Source organism: Anthonomus grandis, chromosome 1 (assembly GCF_022605725.1).
Source record: "Anthonomus grandis grandis chromosome 1, icAntGran1.3, whole genome shotgun sequence".
NCBI lineage: Eukaryota > Metazoa > Arthropoda > Insecta > Coleoptera > Curculionidae > Anthonomus > Anthonomus grandis.
The window spans coordinates 41,677,515-41,700,664 of record NC_065546.1 but is presented as its reverse complement, the minus strand read 5'-3'; the positions used below and the strand labels follow the sequence as shown (position 1 = coordinate 41,700,664).

Here is a 23,150-nt window from a genome sequence, read left to right as displayed (position 1 = left end):
TCTTTTAGAGACATTTGAAGTAGTTTTCTTCGGCATTTTTTACATCATGTTTTATTCTACGAGTTGAATAGTTTCAGGTTTCAGGTTTTTTCCAGACTTTAAGATATATCTTTATGCGATAAAGATTATATCAAAAACATGATTCACTTGCATGTTTATTCGTGTGTAAATATCTATGGTCTTAAAGTAACTATATTTAAACTCTCTAGAGTTTCCGATAAAAGTGACTTTTGCCTGGATAATATTTTGACAAATTATATAGACAACTCACTTTTTTGGACACAAATTTTGAAGCTTTATCTTTCAGATCATGATGGCTAAATAATGTAACTACAGTAAGCAGTAATAGTAGTAGTAGTAGTAGTAAAGATGGCGGAGTTAGAGCTTGGCTAAAAGTCCCTTTTCGCTAACGCCAGATTCACCCACCCCTACGCCACCACTCCCAATGAACTGTCTTCACTGAGTGGGCCCGTCCTCTTAAAAAAGGCTCCCACGTTGCCCCAGTCCAGATCTTTAAGATCGTTCCGTTGAAGTGTCATAGTTCCAAACATTTTTCTTGCTTAGGGGACTCCACCTATTGAAAATTTCTATATGTGGTATGGAGTTTCCTTCCCTGTACCGCAATTCGGTCAGAGCGGACTTTTTCTTATACTTAAGTCTTTGATCCCTTGTCACGCTCTTTGTTAGGAGTCGTCTGACTTTAAGTCGTCATGATTTGGCGTCATCTCCTTCGCCTGTCTACATCCTTCTGTCCTTCTCCAATTTTTCCTTGTTTTTCCCAGGCCCAAATATTAAGTACCTGGGAAATTTGTTTTTTACTGAAGTGGAGACACGTCTATGAAGGAGCCAACGGAACCTAGTCTTGCTAGCCCGTTCATTGCCCTCAACACCATGATGTTTTGGAACCCATATCATTCTCACTTCTTGCCTTTCCAATGCGTCTCTGCACTTCTGGACTTTTGGATCGTGTTGAGAGCAGCTTGACTATCTGAGAAGATACAAATCTCCTCGTTACCTTCCAATGCTTCCCGTTTGTCTGCTGCTTCAAGTCCAGCAAATACCGCTGCTTGGACAACTGTGGACTGTTTCCCTAGCAGAAAGGATTTTCCTATGTTCGTTTCCATCCTGTATACTCTAACCCCGACTGACTTAGTAATTTCCATCCATGACACATCTGTGTACCAGACCTGGAAACCGTTTAGCTCCTTGATTTGGTTTGTTGACCATTCTTCTCGTGTCGGGATCTAAATCAAGCTAAGGAAAATATATACGAAAACAATATTCGCTTTAATGGGTAAATAACTGAAAAAGGTTTTTGTAGATTGAAGAATGAGCTGTCTAGGACCGATCTAACTTCATATCACGGCTCTTAAAATGAAGATTATCTGTCAAATTTTCCTCTTGACTTGCTGAAAGAAAAAAATGAAATAATTTTTCCCACAAAAAAAGCGACATATATACCCAAAACGCACATCGAAATGGTTTGAGGCTGATATAAAGTAGAAAAATAAAAAGCTATCGTTGATTAAACTATTTAGGGATAATTCCCAAAATATAAAATGTAAAAATACTTATAAAATATTTTAAAAAGACTTCAACTCTCATATAAAAGTAGCTCAAAAAAGTACTATAATAATATAATAAATAATCGGACACTACAATAAAATGTACTTGGGAGATAATAAATAAAACTAAATAATTATAAGGTATGTAGGCCTGTGACCCAAAGAGGTATGTTGTCTTTCTTTAATAATCTTTCATTCTAAACTAATTTCCTCATATAACTGGAATTTTGTGACAGAGGAGAGTATAGCTGTCAATGACTGTTTCAAAATATTTCTATCTTCTCTAGAAAACGCATATACTCAATCTTTTCCCCTGAAAATATATAGGGTGAGGACCGATCAGAGAAGTACAATAACTTGGTTTGACAATAACCTACGATCCATGCGGGATCATCTACAGTTGCTGAGTGGGGTATCTCGACAGTACAAAAACAGAAATTTTGAGGGGGAGTTTAAAGACTTTCAAAAAGTTTATAGAGCTGCTATACAGGAGGCAAAAATAAAAGCCAATGATAAATTCATTTCATCAGCTTCTAATCCAACTAAGGCCGTATGGCAAGTTGTTTATGGTAGTGTAGGTACGTCAAAAACAAAAAAATCTCATGAAAGAACTTTAACGGCTGACGATTTCAATAATTTCTTTTCACGTATTGCCCATGATACTGTTAGAGACATTCTACTGTCGCAGGGTGACCCAATCCAAAGTCTCTCTGTTCTGGGTATGCCGGAGAATGTGTTCTCTTTCTCTCCTGTATCATTCATAAAAGTAAGAGAGATTATTGATGGCTTAAAAAATAAGACTAGTCAAGACATCTAAGGGCTAAATGTCAAATTAATTAAGTCTGTTAAAAACATTATTATAGCTCCAGTAACAAAACTAATAAACAGATGCTTCAGGGAGAACACTTTTCCAGGTGTGCTCGGATCAGCCAAGGTAATACCTATTTTTAAAAAGGGTGATCCTGATAGGCCCGAGAACTACCGTCCTATCTCCTTGCTGCTGATAATCTCAAAAATCTTTGAAAAATGTATTGCTGCTCAACTTGTGAATTTTTTTGAGGGTAACAATCTTTTTACATCCAGCCAGTTTGGTTTTAGGAAGGGTAAAAGTACCACTATGGCCATTTTAGACTTAGTTGATTACTTGTTAAATGCTTTTTAAATGCTTATTACTTGTTTAATAGCTTGCAATATGGCAGTGTCTTGTTCTGCGATCTGAGCAAGGCATTCGACTGTGTTGCTACAAAAACTCTCTAAATATGGACTCAGTCCCAACAGTGTTAAACTTCTCGCTTCCTATCTGGCCAATAGAGATCAGATGGTAAGTGTTGGTGGGGTGTCATCAGCAAAAAGTGGGATAAACATAGGTGTTCCCCAAGGATCTGTTTTAGGGCCTATCCTCTTTTTGATTTATATAAATGACCTACCATTAACTAAACCATCTGGTAAATTCACCATTTTTACTGATGACACAACAGTGGCATGTGCCGAAGATACTCTTGAGACCGTAGAGAGGAAATTGAGAGTATTGCAGCGGGGAATTCAGGAATGGTTTAACATGAACCGATTGCATCTCAACGCAGACAAGACCAACAAAGTTATTTTTACTCTGAAACCAGCTGACATATCAAAGGATTTTTCTGTTAAGTTTCTGGGAGTTTTATTGGATCCTCTACTTCACTGGCATTCCTACATTAATATTGTTGCCGGAAGGCTAAAAACATCTATATATGCCCTTCGTCGCCTAGCTGGATGTTTATCTGAATCTGGCTTAAGAACAGCCTATTTTGGCACCTTAGCCACATATGCTATTCTAGCGTGGGATCATGCCTTACAAACAAAAAGGTTGTGTTCACTACAGAGAAGGGCAATCCGAATTTTGGGTAGGCTGGGTTGCAGGGAGGATTGTAGATCTGTTTTCTCTATGAAGGGAATATTAACCCTACCTTCCGTATATATATTGGAAAATCTTTTATGGGTACACAGGAATAGGGATCGGTATAAAGTACATGTTAATATACACAACTATGGTTCTAGAAACATAAATAGGCTGGTTCCAATTTACCAACGCTTAACAAGGTGTCAGAGTGGTCCCTGATTTCTAGCTGTTAAGTTATATAATAAAATTCCTACTGACTATGTGGATTTAGATTTGGAACGTTTTAAGAATAAAATAAAACAAATTCTAGTCTCTAATGCCTTCTATTCAACTGAAGAGTTTTTAAACTTCACATTCTATCTGTGATATTGAGTACCTACCTATATATTGCATTTTATTTAAGACATATTGTGATTGTGTATTGTTTATAGTATGTATATCAATCACTGTGTTTTGGTTTTAATGAGTTTTATGTAGTGTTTTAGGAAAAAAATTATTATCAGTTTTTATAAATGGTCACCCTATTTTTTAACTTTTAACTTTAACTTTGTAATTCTTGACTTGTGTGAATACCATTTTGTATATTGGCATTAATAAATTGATTGACTGATTCATTGATAAATGTAACACAAATCGAAAATTTTGTGTATTTGTTCTAGAACCCTTGCAGGCTCCTTCAAAAAACGAAAGCTGATCCTTCTTTAAAAAGTGCGACCAGATCAATTATAGTGACTATAGGCTTATTTCAATTATGTCAGTATTGGATAAAATATTCGAAGTAATACCAAAAAACTTTTTTAAAAAGAATAATATATCGTAGAAGCAATAATTTGGCTTTAGAACTGGTCAATCTACAATTAAAGCATCCCTAGATATCGTGGCAGATATAGTCGAGGGCGTTGTGCTGATGGGAACATGTTGAAATAACTGTGTATTTTTTAGTACCGTGCGTAAGGTACTGATACTACAAACTTCCCATGGTTTATAGAGTTTCACTTTTTACGCACTAGCGTTTTTTAGGCGCTTCTTACGTAAAAAGCAGTTTGACGTTTTGACATTTAATTTATAATTTATTAAAAAATTTGTAAATATTTTTTAACGCTAATATTTTTTAAAATTTATATTGTTCAATTATGTAAAATCCCCTTGTTTTATTTTTATCGACAAGGATTCATAAATCGAAATTTATGTGTATTTACTCTGGAACCTTCGCAGGTTATATAGGTACAGGTTACAGGTAATTAGTGCGTATTATGTTATTTGTGAGTCTCACATGAATCGGATATCTTTATATTATGCAGGCTGGGGCACTGCATGCCATGGACATAGGCTAGAACTGTCAAAAAAAATATTTAAAAAGACTGTATTATACCTCACAAAAATCCCTTCTACTCGGGAGTACATGGAGATTCTTAATAAGACAGATAAATTATTTGAATTATGATATTCTGATTCTCTTTTTCATGTAAATTAAGTCTATTTTAGTTCTTTTCTATTTTGCATCATGACAAAAAATTATATCTTAGTAAGTGTAATATTTTATATATGTCTATGTCATACGTGTAGCAATAAGCACTGTGATTTGCATAATTTTGACCAGTTACTAGTCAATAACTTGCTAGTCAATAAAGAAATTTGAAATTTACGTCTTCTAGAAACTTTAAATACTTAAATAAATATTCATATTTTTCAGTCCTATTCAGTAGCTCTTACAGAAATTTGAAGTATAATTTTATTTTTTTATGTTTTATCGCGGCATTTGTCAACATTTTTAATATTTATCAGAAATTTGAATTAATTTGCCATGATATATATATATATGGAACGTTTGCTTTTTACCTTTTTGTATTCGACACTCAAAAAATAAGCTCGCCTTTCCCCTTTAATCCTCTGGTAATCAAAAAGGGACAATATTCTATGCCAAAGGGTGGAATTAACATAAAGAGACGGGGACAAACATATTTTTTGGTCAACCAACATTCAACCCTATTTTTATTCACGATGATATATGTAGGCCTTAAAATCCATAGAGGGGATTGGTAATATATTAATCTATAGAATATAGTTATTGAGGTGTTAAAATAATTGAACATTTAATTTATTACTTAAATTAATTACATATTTAAATCATATTAGTTAATACGCCTTTTCTAGAGTTTTCTCTTTCTAGAGAAACTTTCTAGAGATATTAAATAATTTTCTTCTTTAATAACCAATTACACCCTGTATATACTATGAAATTTTGAATTCATCATCTGTCAAAATTTGACAGTTGAAAACAATTAATCTGTCAAGCGAATAAGTTATTTAATATGATTTTAAAGTTAGAGCGGAAATAACTTCAAAACCACTGCGTTTTGATTTATAATATGTTATACTAGTTTTCTGAGGATTTTGACTATGAAACTTACGTTACCATTTTATTAGAAAATTTTTTGGGCAGCAGCGAATTTTTCCTGGTCTTTATTTTGAGGCTTAAATTAAATAGGGTTATCAGTCATTAGATGCATTCAAATTTCAAGAAAGTAAAAATAAATCATGACTTTCTTAGCGAAAAAGACAAAACTACCAAAGGTTGAGAAAGGGAAGATATACTATCTACTGCAAAACGGAATCTACTACATCAAAATGGCCACGAATTTTCTGAATCAGTATAAAAATCAATTCCCCAAATAGATTTATTTTGCAATAAAATAATCCCTAGATTAGATGATATTCTACAGAGATTAAGCACTAACCTGTAAAGACGATGAATGCAATCAATGCAGGTAAAAATTTGGAGATTATGCCTGTATAATGCCATAAATGAGACACGCGCCGTGATTAGCGTAAATCTCCAATAAACACTGTGATCGATCGTCTGTCAAGTATGACACGTGCCGATGAAATCTCTGGCACGTGCCCTTTATTCACCTGTGAATTTTACCGTATTTAGTCAATTCTCACGGTGGACAGTATTTTATATCAAAGCCTATATTTGTGCAAAAATTGAATGTAAATTTTAGGAAAAACAAATGATTGAATCCATTTAAACTGTCCACACTGTATATAATACTTATAATACATCTCGGTATCACTTGTGCAAATAATAAAGCACTTAAGCACCCGCCCCCGTTCTTCAACATCCAATATTCACAAGTTAAGGGTTCTTATATAAGTTCTTTATGGGGATAAATAAAGAATATTACAGGATATAGTATATTAATGATCTAACGGAAATAGGCAAAAAGTGGTTTATTGCTGGCATATCTGTCAGAATAATAATTTAGTAAAAAAATAAGAAAAATTATTAAAACTTTTCCAACCAAACTAAAATTAGGCATAAAAACTGAAAATGTATACTTTATTTACAACAATAAATAAAGAAGGCATAAAAGTTTTTTTTTAAATAATAATTAATTGATTAATTAAGTTTTTTACTCGTATATTCATAATGCCCCCTAAGCAGATATCTAGCTCATTTGTTATTTTCTGTTATTTGAAGATAATTTTTATTTAATTCCAGGTACGTCGGATAATTTTTGTTCTTTTCCGAGCTTTTCGAGCAATTTTTTACGCTTTTTTAGGATTTGAGGAATAGCTTTATTCCATGATCGGTCGGAGAAGTTTATTCTCGCAGTTGTTGTGGCTACCTGTGGTGCTATCTGAAAGTTATACTTGGAAAAATATGGATTTGGACAACTAGTACATACTAGGACAACATTGATAGTATAAAAAGTTTAACTTAAGAAATTTAAAATTCTACAGAATTCACCTGTTATAAGTTATATAATTCGCTATTCTATATTATTATCTATTTGAAGTGACTTTGATTTTATTCCAGGAATTTGACATATTTTCCTTTAATAATTTCACTATATTTTTTGTATACAGTTAAATGGGAAAACAATGCATAACTTTGGCACACATTAAGAAAAAAGATTATTTTAAAAATAGCGCCAAAAAAGTAAATAACAACTCTATTGTGTAAACTTCATTCGACAGAGGGCGTTTTTGTACTTTCATTACATACAACAGCCGCGCGACGGCGACCGCGTGTTATCTCGAAGCCGACAGGTCGATTTTTATTCAATAACTTACGCATTAAAACTTTGATCGGCACCAATTGTTAGGAAAGTTCTAGTATCTCGGTAAGTATATTGGCGTTATAGTTAACTATAAAATAGAGCGTAACATATTTTTTAGTTATATTATTAACTCTCCCTTTGTTGTTGTCCTGGATAATATGATTTGGGTAACTTTGGCCCGCGGGCCAATGTTACCTCAACAACTTCCAACAAATATTTTACATTCATATTTTTTTTCAGGAAGGTTAGCAATGCCTCGACACCCAAAAAAACGAATTGGGTCACGATCCTATGCAAATTATACGTCTGAAAAACTGGAAGAATGCTTACAAGAAATAAGATCAGGTCGAATGTCTCAACGAATTGCTGCCGCAACTTATGAGATTCCTAGATCTACAATCAAAAATGAATTAAAGGGCAAACACTCCAAAACTATTGGTCGATCTTGAGTCTTTTCAGATGTGGAAGAAGCTGCTTTTGAACAACATCTTATCAAGTTAGCAGATTTCGGTTTTCCTGTAGTTGCAATGGCTGTTAAAGCTTACTTAGACAAAAGGGGATCCCGTATTTCATTGTTCAAAGATAATCTGCCTGGATATGAGTGGACAAAATCTTACTTGCTGCGTCATAAAAACTTAGCCCAACGAATTAGTTCCAATATAAAGAGAGTTCGAGCAGAAGTTTCTGAAGCGGCATTGAATGACTATATGGAAAACTTGGCAGTTGCTTTAGAAAACATTCCACCCTCTCGAATATGGAATTACGATGAGACCAATCTTAGTGACGACCCAGGAAACAAAAAAGTCATTTGTAAAAGAGGGGCTAAGTATGTTGAAAAAAATATGCTATTTTAGCAAAAATGCCACTTATATTATGTTTTGTGGCAATGTAAAAGGAAAATGCCTTGCTCCTTATGTTGTATACAAGGCCGAGCATCTCTGGACTACTTGAACAGGAAATGGCCCCCCAAGAAGTCGCTACAACCGCTCCAAGAGTGGGTGGTTTGACGGACCTACATTTGAAGATTGGCTTGAATATCATTTTCTTCCGGAAGTGAGAAACGAATATGAACCTATTCTTTTATTAGGTGACAACCTCTCGTCGCATATTAGCGAAAAGGTTATTCAGCTATGTGAGCAGAATAATATAAGATTCGTATGTTTGCTGCCAAACACAACTCACCTCACCCAACCATTGGACGTGGCATTTTTTGCCCCACTAAAAAGAGCTTGGCGAAATATTTTAACCAAGTGGAAAGAGTCAAAATCTGGTATCAGATTTTCAAGTATTCCTAAGGATTTGTTTCCACCCTTACTTAAAGAACTAATTTAAAATCTAATAATAGATAAAAGCCAGAATCTAATTTCTGGTTTTAAAAAATGTGGGATTAATCCTTTAAATAAGCAAATATTTCTTGATAGCCTACCAAAAAAACTTGACTGATGTGAATAAAGATATGATGGGTTCAGCTTTTTTGGAACAGATAGAGGCAAAACGTGCAGAATATTTGGGAACTGAAAATAGGACCAAGCAGAGAAGAAAAAAGATGCAGGTTCCTACTGGGAAAAGCATAAGTTCGAGTGACCTAATAAGCCCAGATACCAAGCCTAAATCTTCAAAACAAAAGATGAAATTTGTCTTCAAGCTCTTCTCAGAGCTCTTTAAATTAAAATAATTTAGAATCTGATAATCTAAGCGATTCATTTTCTGATTTGATTGAAGACGAGAATAATGAGGTTGTTCAAAATCCTGATATTGAGAGACCAAGTCGTGTTAATTTAAACATAGGCGATTTTGTGTTGGTAATGTTTAATGCCAACCAATATCCTAGAAAAATTATCAAGATTTCAGAAGAAGGACCTAGAGTAGATTGTATTGAAAAAGGAATTAAATATTGGAGGCCAGAAAAAAAGGACGAATTTTTGTATTTTGTACAGTTGGGAAGACGTCATTATGAAAATAAATTAACGAACCAAAAATGGTATCTAAGAGAAATCAGTACAAAGTTTCAGAAACTGACAATTTTGTTGACAAATAAGTGTAATTTTTAGTTTAGATGTAGGATATTTTTGCAAAGCATTAGGATAAAGTATTTTAATATTTTGTCTCTTATTATAAGAAATGTGTTTATTTGCAATAAATTTCATTAAAATAAATTTATTGTTGTAAATTTTGCATTTTTTCTGTTTATTATCTGTTTGAAAAACTGCCAGTATTTTTTCTTAAGCTCAATTTAACCCTCTACGTTTCAGTGTAGCATTAACCCAAGACCTAATTAACATGCACGAACAAAGTTTCCCCATTTCAAGGTAACTTTGGCCCACTTGAAAAAAAAATTTTTTTTTTGATAAACAATTTATTATACATGCCGACTGAAGTACAAAATCTATGGGAACATCCATTATAATGCATAAATGAAAATTACATACCATAGAGTTTAACAAGTATTTTATTATAAGCCAAATAATAAAAAATGAGCCAATGTTTCCCCATTTTACGGTACTAGAATTATTCCCATGCGTTTATTAACATGATTTCTTTCGGGTTTTTTTTCTTGGCAGGATGTCCAACAGTCAAAGTTTTTTCTACTAGCGTGCGTAAAGTACCCACTTTAGATACTTCCCCGGGTTTATAAATTTGTTGACGTTTTTTTGATGCACTAGTTCATAAGTAAAATCCCCTTTTTTGTTCATGGGAATTGTCTCATTCGCCTACGGCCATCCGCAAATTTCCCATTCATTAAAAAAGAATAATTTTATACACTTGTGAGATAAATAACTATTTAATTTCGCATTCCAGCCATCGGTAATTCATTTTCATTTCTTTCAGGGATTTGACATATTTTTCAGGAATTTTACGTAATTACTCATGTCTGATATTTTGCGTAATTTTTCTTTTTTATTCCAGGCTTTTGAGTTTATTGCTTACATTTTTTAAATTTTCTTTTAAGGTATTTAACAAAAACAAAATTATTTTTCGTTATCAACAATCAAATGCAAGATCGTTTTTTTTCATATAAAAGAACTTGCTGTAATGGTGCCATATTGCATTACGTTTTGTTCATAAATGTGACCTCGCCTTAACAAATTTATAAATAAAAAAAAGTAATCAAATAATATCAAGTTACCTTGGTCTAAAAGGATATTACAACAAGATATTACTTCAACTAAGATTTTCTAGGCATTGCTTCCTTAACTACAGATAAACCTTTAAATGGGTAATTTTCTGCAAATCTTTACTGCTTAATCAATACCGTTATATACGTCGGGACCGGATCCCTATTTAACATTTTGTTCTTTCAATATAGGCAACAGGACAAATTTGACGCAAGGGCGTCAACTTAGGCCAGATCAACACGGTATGGCGCAACGTAAACGACATCCGTAACGACTGTGACTAACTGGCAGCAGCTGCGTAAAAGGGGATCTTTTTTTTCTGCCGAGCAGTTTAGCAGGATTGTCACGCGAGTCGAATCGACCGAGTAATTAGTGTATCTAATCTAATTTCCGAAGACTCCATGACATAAAACCTGTTAAACCTGGAACAAAATTGTTGCACTTTACGCATTATTAAACCCAGAGGATGCGTGGATAAAAAGAAAAGGGAGAACAAGGATTCATAGTGCGTGCTATATGCCATCCATGTTAAAAACATTGGTATGGGAAATTTCTGAGTAACTTAAAAAAAAAGCAAAATCCTTGATTTTGGATATGAGGAAGAAATTACCCGTCCGATCACTGATGAAATTAATATCTTAGTCCACTAAACTGATAACGTTAAAAAATGTTTTTTGCCGCTATATGGACATTTGTGCTTCCCAGCTTGAAAGACCAGATGATACGACTACTCGTTTAATAGTTGACTGGATGAATTTGCCACTCAACATCCATACAGAGAGATTTTTTCCCTTTTATCGAAACCCACCCGGAGCGTTATGAAGTGGGCCAATTTTCGTACCTATTATGCATGTTGTGTCTCTTCAACGCTACTCTTCTCATACTCACATGCGTTTTACGATTGAGTAGGCTAATAAGTCTTCAATAGGGGTACATACACACAAAACACAGCGTACATATATTGATATTTCAAAATAGAGGGATGTAATGGGTTATTTTTTAGAATTTATTCATGTCAGTCGGTAAACACTTTTCAAAATGCGATATTACATTTTGCTTAACAATTAAATACAAAATATAAATGTCTTCAGCTGAAGTTTCTCGTGGTCAAAGGGTCTAAAGTACGGGCTTTATTATGAGTATGCGGTCCTTCGAACAGGTGTTGCCCAGCCTCAAGTGCCTGTGTTATTATGGCCAAATTATCATTTGACAATATTGCGAAGGGAAAATTTAATATTTCATTCGTTTTAGGTAGGTAAACAAATCGCTGACTAGATAAATATTTTATGGCTAAAAAAATGTCTTTTCATTGAATCTGGGGTTGACAAACTTTGTGAAATCACTGCTGCGATAAATATTTTATAATTGTATTTAAGAAATTCAATAAAATAGTAGAACCAATCAGGGACAATATATTTTTTAGTGGTTTCGCTTAAAGTGATTAAACATGTTATCGCAGTTAAGGTAAATATACACTCTATCCCTGGTTCCAGCTCAATGAATCTTTAAAATTATGAAACAAGTAATTTATTGTATCTAAGCGGTTAAGCGAAAATCAGGTTTTTACTGATACTGGGATGAGGAACATTGAGAAATTATTGCTGCGATAAATATTTTATCGCACCTAAGGCAATAAATCCAAAATATCCTTTAAAATGTATCTTGAAAATATTGTTCGATAAATAATTATGTCATTGCAGTAAAAAGCCAATAAGAGAAAAAAAGGCGTAGTGGTTTTGTTAAAATCACTGCTGAGGTAAACATTTTATCGCATTTAAGTAAATGGGGAAAATCACTTTCACTGTTCTCAGGTGACAAACTTTGCGAAATAGCTGAGTAAATAAAATTTTTTTAGTGGTTTACCTTAAAATCATTGGAGAGATAAATATTTTCTTGCAGATAAAAATATTCTATAATATCATATATTATTCAAAGTCATATTTGTCATATATAGACAGAACAAAGTTCTGTCAATCTCCTCACATCCAGCTAACCTAACTTTGATATGTTAAATGGCAATCCCCATCGTGTGATTTATCATTGTGAGCAGCATTAAACAGTGCCAAAAAAAATTAAATCGGTTGACGTACTAGCAAATAGTGAGCTAAAATATCTGGTACTAATTTATCATCGAACATTTTATCGACTTCATACTTTGGTATGTCAAATGGCTATCCTAATACATTTTAAAAGGCATACAATCTACCACCCAACTTTGGCTAAGTAATTTGTTTAAATATTTAAACAAAAAATCGTTTTTCTAAAATCAAAAATGCGGGCGTTTTTGTTTTGTAAATTATTATCAACAGTTATTCCGATACCAAAAGTAAATAAATCTAGTTTAGTTATGACCTAAGACCGATGAATCTTTTACGTGCGTTAGACAAAATACTGGAAACATTGTTGTATAGGGAGCTTGTTAACTATTTTAATCATAACCGTATAATCAGTGACTTTCAATCTGGCTTTAGAGAAAAGTTTAACTGCGAAAATGCTGTTCAGGGTGTGTTAGCTGATTGGAAAAAAATATGGACTGTAATTTAGCTACTGGTGCCATTTTTCTGGATTTAAGAAGAGCATTTGAAACCATCAATAGAAAGAGATTAATAACAAAATTAAAAAGTATAGGTTTAGAGGGGGTTGCTTTGAAGTGGTTAAGTATGTATTTAAAAGACAGAAAACAGGTATTAAAAATTAATGATATTTTATCAGAACCGTTCATAAATAAATATGGCGTTCCACAGGGTAGTGTATTAGGATCATTGCTATTTGTAATATATATTAATGATTTAATAGATTATGTTAAAGATTGCACAATTTATCTTTTTACAGATAATGCTTTATTTTATTTGACTACATTAAACACACATGAGCTCTAAGTTAAATTATTTAAAGGTTAACGTCTCTAAAACAAAATATATGATAATAGCAAAGAAATGTTTTTACAGACATTTACCAGCACAATTAAATATAAAAATGGGCATTCGACAGAATGTGTAACAAAAATTAAATACTTAGCCATATGGATAGATCGGGACTTAAATTTGAAAGGTGGTCATGCAGTTGTAGTCACTGGTCATCAAGAAGATTATAATTTATCTAGATGTTCACCTTACTTAAGCTTATGGACAAACAACTATTTACAATGTATTTATCCTGCCTCACTTTAATTGTTGTATTATTTATTAATTGTATGTATGTATTAATTGCTGTATTATTTTTATTAAAGCAAAATGAGTTGTTTCGACTTCAAAAGTTGCAAAATAGGGCCATGCGTATAATACTAGGTAAACCAAGATTCACAGCAATAAAAGATATGTTACAGGCCTTAGAATGGTTACTAGTCAGAGAGCATCTTCTACTCAATACGCTGATATTTGTCCAGAAGATTAAAATTGGTCATGCTCAACAGTATCTGTTGAGTAAAGTCACATATTCTGCTGAAATATATGATCATAACACGTGATCGAGAAGTAATTTTTATATACCTAGAGTTTCTCAAGAATGTACTTAATGGTCTAAACAAATACAATATTTTGCCAATAGACATCAAAACAATCGATAGTATAAGTTTTTTAAAAGGGTTTGTAAACATCACTTAATCATAAATTTAGTATAATAAACCACTTATTTCTAAAAAAAATTTCATGTTTTGTCTGGTTTGTGTGACGTTTTTTGTTTGTATAATATACATATGTTTGTAGTAATTGTATAGTATTTGTTAGTTATTCAATTCTTTTTTAAAAATGTAATATGGTAATTATTAAGTAGTCTTATTGTATAAGTTGTTTTTATTAGTTGTTATTAGTTTTTGACTAAATAAATGATATATATATATAAATCAAGAACATCTAAAAACTAGCGCTAAAAGTATTAAATAATGGTATTGTTTCAAAATCTTTGACAAGCTGTCATACTGCGAAAACTCAAGTTAGCAATTTCAAACTTGGCAGTTGTAACTAGAATAAAAATACCTTTAAAATAAGCAAAATTTTTAAATAATCACTTGACCCCCACTCCTATTTGAGATTTTGAGGGTGGTTGCAACCCCCGCCAAGAAATATTAAGAGGTTAAAAATATTTAAAAAATTGTCTCCCTAAAATCAAAATTGACGGGTCCGAGAATTTTTTTTAAATTTTTTTAAAAAGGGCCCCCTAACCTTTGCTGGACTGTTTTCGATGGGCCACCCTGTATAGTTATAATTTAAAATCTTGCCATTTTAAATTGGCTGAACAATTTATTTTTTAAGAGTTTTAGGGTGGACTGTTTTGTCTAGGACACACTGTATACAGGGTGTCTGCAAGAGGTTGGTAAATCTCGAAACTGGAGATACTACATTCCAAAAATCGATACCTGAAAGCAATAGTGAGATATCTCTAAATTCATTGTTTTAGGATGTTCGCTTTTTTATTTTCTATAGGAGTAGTTTAATATTTATGTTGTAAATTTTTCTTTAAGTCCGGTGATTTCAGGTTAAGAAAGTTTTATGTAAATATTAATAAAATTGTTTTGGAGGTTTAGTCTTTAAGATTCAAATAAAAGATTGCATTATTCACATTGCATTATCACTATTGCATTAATCTTTAGTTATCTTAAGGGTCATCAAATAAACAGAAAACTGTCGAGAAAACACGTTCATTTAAAAAAAAATACATTATTTTTTAATTTTGTTAACTTAAATGAATTTTATATTCTAAGGAGAGAAAATTTATATTCTAAGAAAGAAATTTTATATTCTCTCATCACTATTTTATTCTGTACCCTCAATACTTTCCTGTTCTTTTAGATTAAGAAAAATGTCATAATGTCTTTAGGGGCTACTTCCACTTTCACATAATGAAATGAGATCTTTTTTTTAATTTGATTGAACTCGAGGTGGTTTATCGTACGCTGGTTCTAATTCAATTCTCTCGCAAGTCCTTCTTCTACGACCTCTCATACAATATTTAACGATATTAGTTTTTACCTGTTTGGTCACACATCTTTTTCCAGTTTATAAAGTCCCGAGTTTTCATTTCCTTGACAGTATACAACGGAATATTTTTTTTGGCACATCGGATAATCATGGCTAGCTCCGATAGGACAAAGAATTTTTTTTTCGTTTTTAATACAGGCATGAATGCTGTCTCCTTCATTTTCAGTATGACCAACTATTAGATATTTGTGAGTAATCGTTTTAATATTCAACCTTTTCAAATCATAGAGATACATACAAAACATGAATTTATTTTTATTTTGGACTTCGTTTTGTTTTTACCTTGACAGTAATCTTTTAAATACGTATAGATTGCAATTTCAATTTTTATGCCACTGACTTGACTACTCTTTTATTCCATAAGTACCAAGTACCCTCTTTACTTTTAATATTTTACACAGTGAAATTATAGGTATTTAATTTACTCTTATAAAATAATATCGAAATATTTCCATTTGGAAGTAGCATTACTGCTTGCAAATCAAAGGTAGCAAGTACAATATTTCTGTTTAAAATCAAATCGTTTTTATTTCTTTCTTTCTCCAAACGTGTACATTTTGTTTGTGTATATCGAATTCATTCTTTTGTAATGCTCTTTTTTTGGCTGAAAGAACGAAATATTAAAATTTGTATTAAATATCTTTCTATATAATGGTTTTCATAAATTTGTGAATAAAATGAAATTATAAAATTAATTAATTAATCTCTCTAAAGTGTTGGATTAATGTGGCTGGAGGATTATCTAAGCTGCCTTGAGACATGTATGATATCTCAATGTTGCAATAAAAGGATAGACCAACAGCTCGAAACCCAAAACTGCATTTTATGTCTTTTCAGTATTTTAAATAAACAGGTATCGATACGTCAACATATCTTGGTCAAAAAATTGATAGTTTGCGAGATATAGTGTGTCAAAGTGTACAATTTCATTTTCTATTTTTTCTCATTGCTTGAAAAGTATTCCAGCTTTTGGCATAAAACTCGGTATAGAAAGGTTTTCTAGTATGACAAACACGATTCCGTTGATGTCTTATGGCCAAGCTTCTTATGACGCCACTTATAGCACTATCTCAGTAAATAACTTATCATAAGTTTTTTGTGTTATATGTGTATCATGCTGATTAAATTTTTTTAGAACAGATTAATCAAGTTGCTTCGGATAATATCTGACTAGTGTTGTTATGGTTTCTAATGTATTTCTTAATTTAGAATAATAGTAATAATAGTATTATTAACATAGTGAATTACATATACTTTAATGAATATTATGATATGCATAATGTACGAATTGGCAAGATGTAATGGATTGTACGCCGACTAAATGCCTGCCATTTCAAAGATTTTCTAACGTATAAATCAGCGGTTACGAGAATCTGTTAAGAAATGATTATAGCCTTATGAGACCATTTTTGAGGAGTAAAAACAATTTGGATTTTAGGTGGTTTTGCTTGAAATGTGGGCCCATCTAGCGGAATTCCCAGAACTGTATGTACAGTTGAAGTTCAAGAAAATATTTTCAGATTTTCAGTTGTGGTTAGGAATGTAGCTTGAGAATTTCAAGTTTCGAAATGTATAGTAAATACCATTTTTCAGGAGCAACTGCTTTATCCATACCACTTGCAAAAAGAATATGGTTTAAGTGCAAATGCTTACCCCACAAGGGTAGAATTTTGTACAAGGCTCTGAAGGTTGTTTAACCGCGACAATGGACTTACTTCGTTAATCTTATTTTCGGACGAAGCCGGATTTCGAAGGATGGGCCGAATAACTCGCATAATCTTCATGTTTATGCAGACGAAAATCCTTATAAAATAAGGCAGAACCGCCACCAATAAGAATTTTAAATTAATTTATTAGAAAGAATAATTGCATGTCATCGCTGGCTAGATACCAGATTTAAATCCTATAGGTTTCTTCTTCTTAGGTGATTTAAAACGACGCATTTATGATACGCTAGGGGAAACTAAAGGTGATCTTCGACAAATAATGTTTCACCATAGCCAGGAAATGAGAAATACCGTTCAAATGCTTTGAAGAGTGTAGCGAGATGAGCAATTTTTGTAGTTAGTGTTTTTTTATTAGTTTTGTTGCCAACCTCATTTGTCATTGTTCGAAACTATATGACCACCTACAACTAAGGTATGTCTGGATCAATTTACATATTTTAGTTTGTAGTATCTACAATTTCGATATTTCCCAACCTTCCGCCGACCTGTATATAGAAAATGAATTTACTATAAATTACACGGATTTTCTAAATACTCGACAATCTGCAGAAAAGAAACTTAAGCTCGGCAAAAATGGGTAGCCATTTCCAGATCCCCATCGTTACCCTGTCCAAATAGGGACGTCTCCTCGGATCTAATATGAACCTCGATCCCCCACGAATTCTTCGTGCTCGTAAAAGGGGATCGTGGGGACTTGGAGGGAAGTTTCCCCCCATTTCTTGGCCTTCCGCTTGACTCGAATATTTGTGTCTGCTCTTCTTTGTTTTGTGTAAAATAAAGAAAAGTTAGAATTCTGTTGATTTCGAAGCGAAATGGGTATTTTGTGTCTCTATATAGTGAATAGGAAATTAAAAAAATTCTTATCATTCAATCCTTTTATTATATAAGGTATTAGGTTGGAACATTAAATAGATGCGAGGTTTTTATGACGTTTGAATTGCGTTATGTATTTGGATATTAAGTTATTTTTTTACATTCATCATTAATTTTAAGTAATCATATTTTGGATTCTTGAACTAATTTTAATTTCATTTCAGACATTAAAAGGATTTATTTATTTATTGATTTAACGAAAAATTAATTTTAAAATTCCTATTAGGTAATACATATTATGCAAAATGTCAAATGATACAGAACATATACCTAGATGAGTAAACATCTAGATTGTTGACTTTTGATGCACACTCATGCAAATTTGTTGCTGCTCTTTTTATAATAATTAATTTAGTTTTATGATATTTTTTTGTATGTTTTTTTTAATTTTCCTTATTAAATAACTTTAGAATGATGGGTTTTTCCCACTCTTGGCTTCTTTTGTCTGTAGCTGAAAAGTTCTTAGTTTGATGTTCGTAATTTCTATATAGATATTTTAAAATTACTTGATTATTGAGTATAAATGCATTTATTATTTACCCCTAAAAACTTAAATGGAACAATGGCTTGAGTGACACCTCATGGAAAAGTGAAAAATAAAAATACTAAATAATTTATGCTGTAGATATTTTCTATTAGCCATTGTCATTATTTGAGCACTAAGTCCGCAAGTTCCGATAACCTTGACGCTACTTTTTTTATTAAAAAATATTTTAAAATAAACACAAAATAGAAATACCTGATCTGTTAATTGTTTTTAAATTCCTAATCTCCTTAGAAATTTGACTTTTTGTAGCATTATTAATAGTTCAAGTATTGAGGTGGTATCAGCTAGAAAATTTGTGTTACTTTATTTTGGAAAAAACTGATTTTGTCGAAAAAACAACGGATTGAAATTTTAATGATGCTTCGATATATTCATAAGCTAAGAAGTCAAGGAGCAGTTTGTGCGTTATTTATTGCAAAATATCCTGAAAATCATATTTGACAATCAATTCTTAGTAGGATATTCCACAAGTTTAAAGAAACTGGTTAAGCACTATTCACAGCTTCATAAGAAATGAAAAGTATTACCCATATAAAGTAGGCCTAGTAAGAACTTTTAGAAGATGATCCTTATAGGCGACTGCAGTTCTGTGAGGAAATGATAAGAAGGTGTGAGAAAATTAAGCCTATCCACAAATATTTTGTTCTCTGATGAAGCAACATTTTGTCTAAACGGCATCATTAATAGACAAATTTATCGCTTTCGGTTTCAATGAAATCCCCACTGAATAAAGAATACATGAAGCACATACCCAGTATCCTAAAAAAGTGAATATATGGGCTGGTATTATCAATAATTTTGGGGCCATACTTTTTCGAAAATATATTTACTGACTACGGATATTTATATTTTTTCGTTTTGGGGGTGCTATTGACTGGCCACCTAGATTTCCTGACTTAACACCGCTGGATTTATTTTGGAATTATTTCAAGTTATTTCTAAACGAAAGTAGACCACATTAACTCCGAAGGCTTTTATTATCGCCTTACGGCTTGCCAAGTTGAAGGAAGTGGTCATTTTCAACACATACACCATCAATAAACTTGTAAAAAACAAGATGAAGTTGAAAAAGCGATTTTATTCATTTTGATATAAGGTATCACTCGAGCCGTTGTTCCATTTAAGTTTTTAGGGTCGAATTTTGCCAATTAGGTTCACTAAATTCATTATTTATATTTTAAAATAGGGTTTTTATTCCCAAACTCGTAACTATAATATAAATTTAAGACATTTAACAGGGACTCATGGGGCATAATATCAAAAAGCTTTGCGAAGTAAATTTTTGTGGGTGAAACTTGGGAAGAGGTGCGTGAAAAAACATCTTTAGGTTTAAGATTAATTAAAAATTCGCTATACTCTTTCAAACCTACATTAAATGTTGACAAAACCAACTAATTTTAATACATCAAGGTAAATGGATTTAGAGAGAATAAAATAAGGGATGTACAATTTACTAAATAGTTAGGAGTAATTATCGACCAGAACCTCAAGTGGAAATAACATGTGTTAAGATTAACTAATAACATTAGAAAATTAATTCGGAAATTTTATACGATTAGGGAAATTCTAAACAAACAACTTTCGATATGTTTTTACAAAGCTCTTGTAGAGTCTTTATTGAGAAATGCTATAATAGTATGGGGAAGTTCTTACGAAAATGCATTAAAGCCTTTAAAGACAATCCAAAATTACATTCTTAAAATCATTTTTAGAAAAAATAAAGTGTTTCCAACAAACCTACTTTACAGTGAAAGAATACTGACAATTCGATCTTTATATACTTTAAGTGTTTGTTCTTTTATATATGAAAACCCTGAAATAGGTGTACATATACCTGAATAGGTGTTAGTCATACTTACTCTACCAGGTTTAATATTGAAGGAAACTTACAGATTCCCAATAGTACTACCAAACTAAACCTTAGGTCATTCCACTATCTTAGTGTAAAAATATAAAATATTTTGCCACTCACAGTAAGGATAACAGGAAACAGAAAAGCGTTTAATAAGAAATGTATCACTTTTATAGCTTATAGTTTCGAAAAGTTTTCAAAGTTATTCTGAATCGTTTTTCTTGATTCAAAGTAATAAAACTTTTTCTTTTTTTAATTCAATTATTAAGCTAATTAAGTTTTGTTATGAGTTTAAGCAAATGGTGCACAACTATATCTTATTTTAATATTTATCCAGTTAGTTTTTATTGTTAAACTCTTAGTATTATAGTTATTATGGTACATACAGAAATTAGGTTTTCTAGGTACCTAATATAATTACAATAGTAAACATAAAAAATTTTGTATAATATAAACATGTATGTAACAATTTAATTTTGGTAATATATGAGTATAAGTGTGAGTATGACTTAGAGTGTAGAAATACTGTAATTTTTTTTTATTTATATCTGTTGCACCGCCAGGTGGAAAATCCTATGTAATTTTTAATAGAGTCAAATATTGGCTCTCCTAATAATTTTAAAGAAAAAAATGTATTAGAGTAATTTAAAGAGCACTAAAATCTGCAACCAACAAGATAACTTTTAATTTTGGAGGTTTGTCCGTTTAGAAGTTATTGGCGAAGATCTAGGTAAAAATTTTGTCTTTTTTGTCGCCCCGTACTTTTTTGCCTTGATTTGTTTATGTAGATTTTTTTTAGTTTTTTTTATATTCCGTTTCTTTTTCGGATTTATAATATTACTGGGATAATTTTTTTGTTTTAGATTATTTGTTTTGTTTTACAGTGAGTACAAGGTTTGGTTTGCATTTGGTTCTATTTGGTTTAATTTAAAATTTTGTATTTTTTGATTCAATAATGTAATTATTTCATCAGTATTTGAAGTTAATTTAGGTAATAAAAGTAATTTTTTAAAGTTTTTTTTATTTTCATCCTAGCATTTAATGTCTTCTAGGGCATTATTATTTCGAGGTTTTCAGGCATTTAGATGTAATTTTTACAGTCTTAAAAGTTATTTTTGTAATAGGCATCTCAATACGTTTTTTATTTTGTTCCAAACATTTATTGTATTCCATTAATTTAAAAAAAAACATATACTTTAGGCATTTGATATAATTTTTTGTGCAGGGATTACAAATATTTTTACCCGTTTGCCAGGCTTTATAAAAAGTTCTTAGAGAACCATTTCTTTATATTATGTGGCGTTTTGACCACTATGAGGTCATCTTTAAGACAATATAAGTGAATTAGCTAATAATTGATATACAAAACATTAGTAATTATTTCTTTTTCTTTATGGTCTGATATCCAATGTATATTGGTAATGTAGATGAAATATTAGGTCACGAGAACTACTGAGATATTCCCAACGGTATTACCTTCATCGCCTTCCTCTCTTCTGCTAACTACTGGCTATTAAAAAAAAATCTGATTTTCATTATTGTTTGTTTATTTTTAAGAAAATTAATTACATAAATTCATTTTTAGCACGATCAGCTTTTCTCCAAAAATTAAAAGTACTTTCTAAATAAATTCACTGGAATTCATGGAAAATATGTATATAATTTAATATTTCATTATTATTTGAATTTTTGATATACCATTCATATAGATCAGGTCCAAAAACTTTAATTGCACCTCCAAAAAAATGTTTTAGATTCCAGGATACTCGAAAAATGCCTAAAAGACATGAAAAGTCGTAAAACGTATGAAAGAACATAAAAAATATGAAAAAGCCTGGCACTCTGCAAAAAGTAAAACATACAAGAAATTAGTTTAAAAATACGTTGAGAAGCTTGTAATGCTAATGGTGACTGCAAATAATAGATCCAGACTTACAGGTGAACTTTTGTAGATCATTTACAACTGTGAACTCCTGGAATTCATTTATAACGATTGGAATGAAAGCTCGACTGAAATGATTCTTGTAAACTTACATAAACAGATTTAGATATTATTATTTTTACGTTCTATTTTTATCTGATGAATGTTCTGATGATTGAAAATACTCTATTTACTCAAATCATTATTTTATTTCAAGCATCGAAATTTTTCTAGTGGCAACGTCCTAATCTATAGTTTTAGAAGATATCAGCTTTTGATGTAAATACGCAGTAACAAATACGTGGTAGTACCTATTAAAGGAAAGGTTTAAAATTAGTGCAGAATATTCTCCTAGGCACCTTCTTGATCGGCGTTCCCTACCTCTCTTCTGCCCACCATGTAACAGTTCCTTTAAAAAGTAGTACAAAAAGTATTTAAAAATCATTTAAATCCTTACAGAAATTGTAGTAGTGTAAATACCGGGGAGTTGGACTCTTCTTTTCCCGAAGTTTGAAGCACTGACTTTTTAAAAAATATAATTTTTTGATTTTTTGTTTAATTATAAAAAAACTGAAAAAATGTTTGGTTTTTCAGAAATGAAGCAATAAATTAAGGGTAAATATTTAC

At 31.6% G+C, this 23,150-nt stretch overlaps 1 protein-coding gene across 1 annotated transcript in view; it reads right to left on the bottom strand.

The window, feature by feature from the left end:
• Positions 1-6,292, bottom strand: part of LOC126736327 (LIM homeobox transcription factor 1-beta.1) — a 28,126-nt gene extending 21,834 nt beyond the window's left edge. The window contains exon 1 of the mRNA XM_050440655.1: positions 6,183-6,292. The gene's annotated coding sequence lies outside the window, so the exon portion shown is untranslated. The remainder of the gene's footprint in view (positions 1-6,182) is intronic.
• Positions 6,293-23,150: the final 16,858 nt, after the last annotated feature.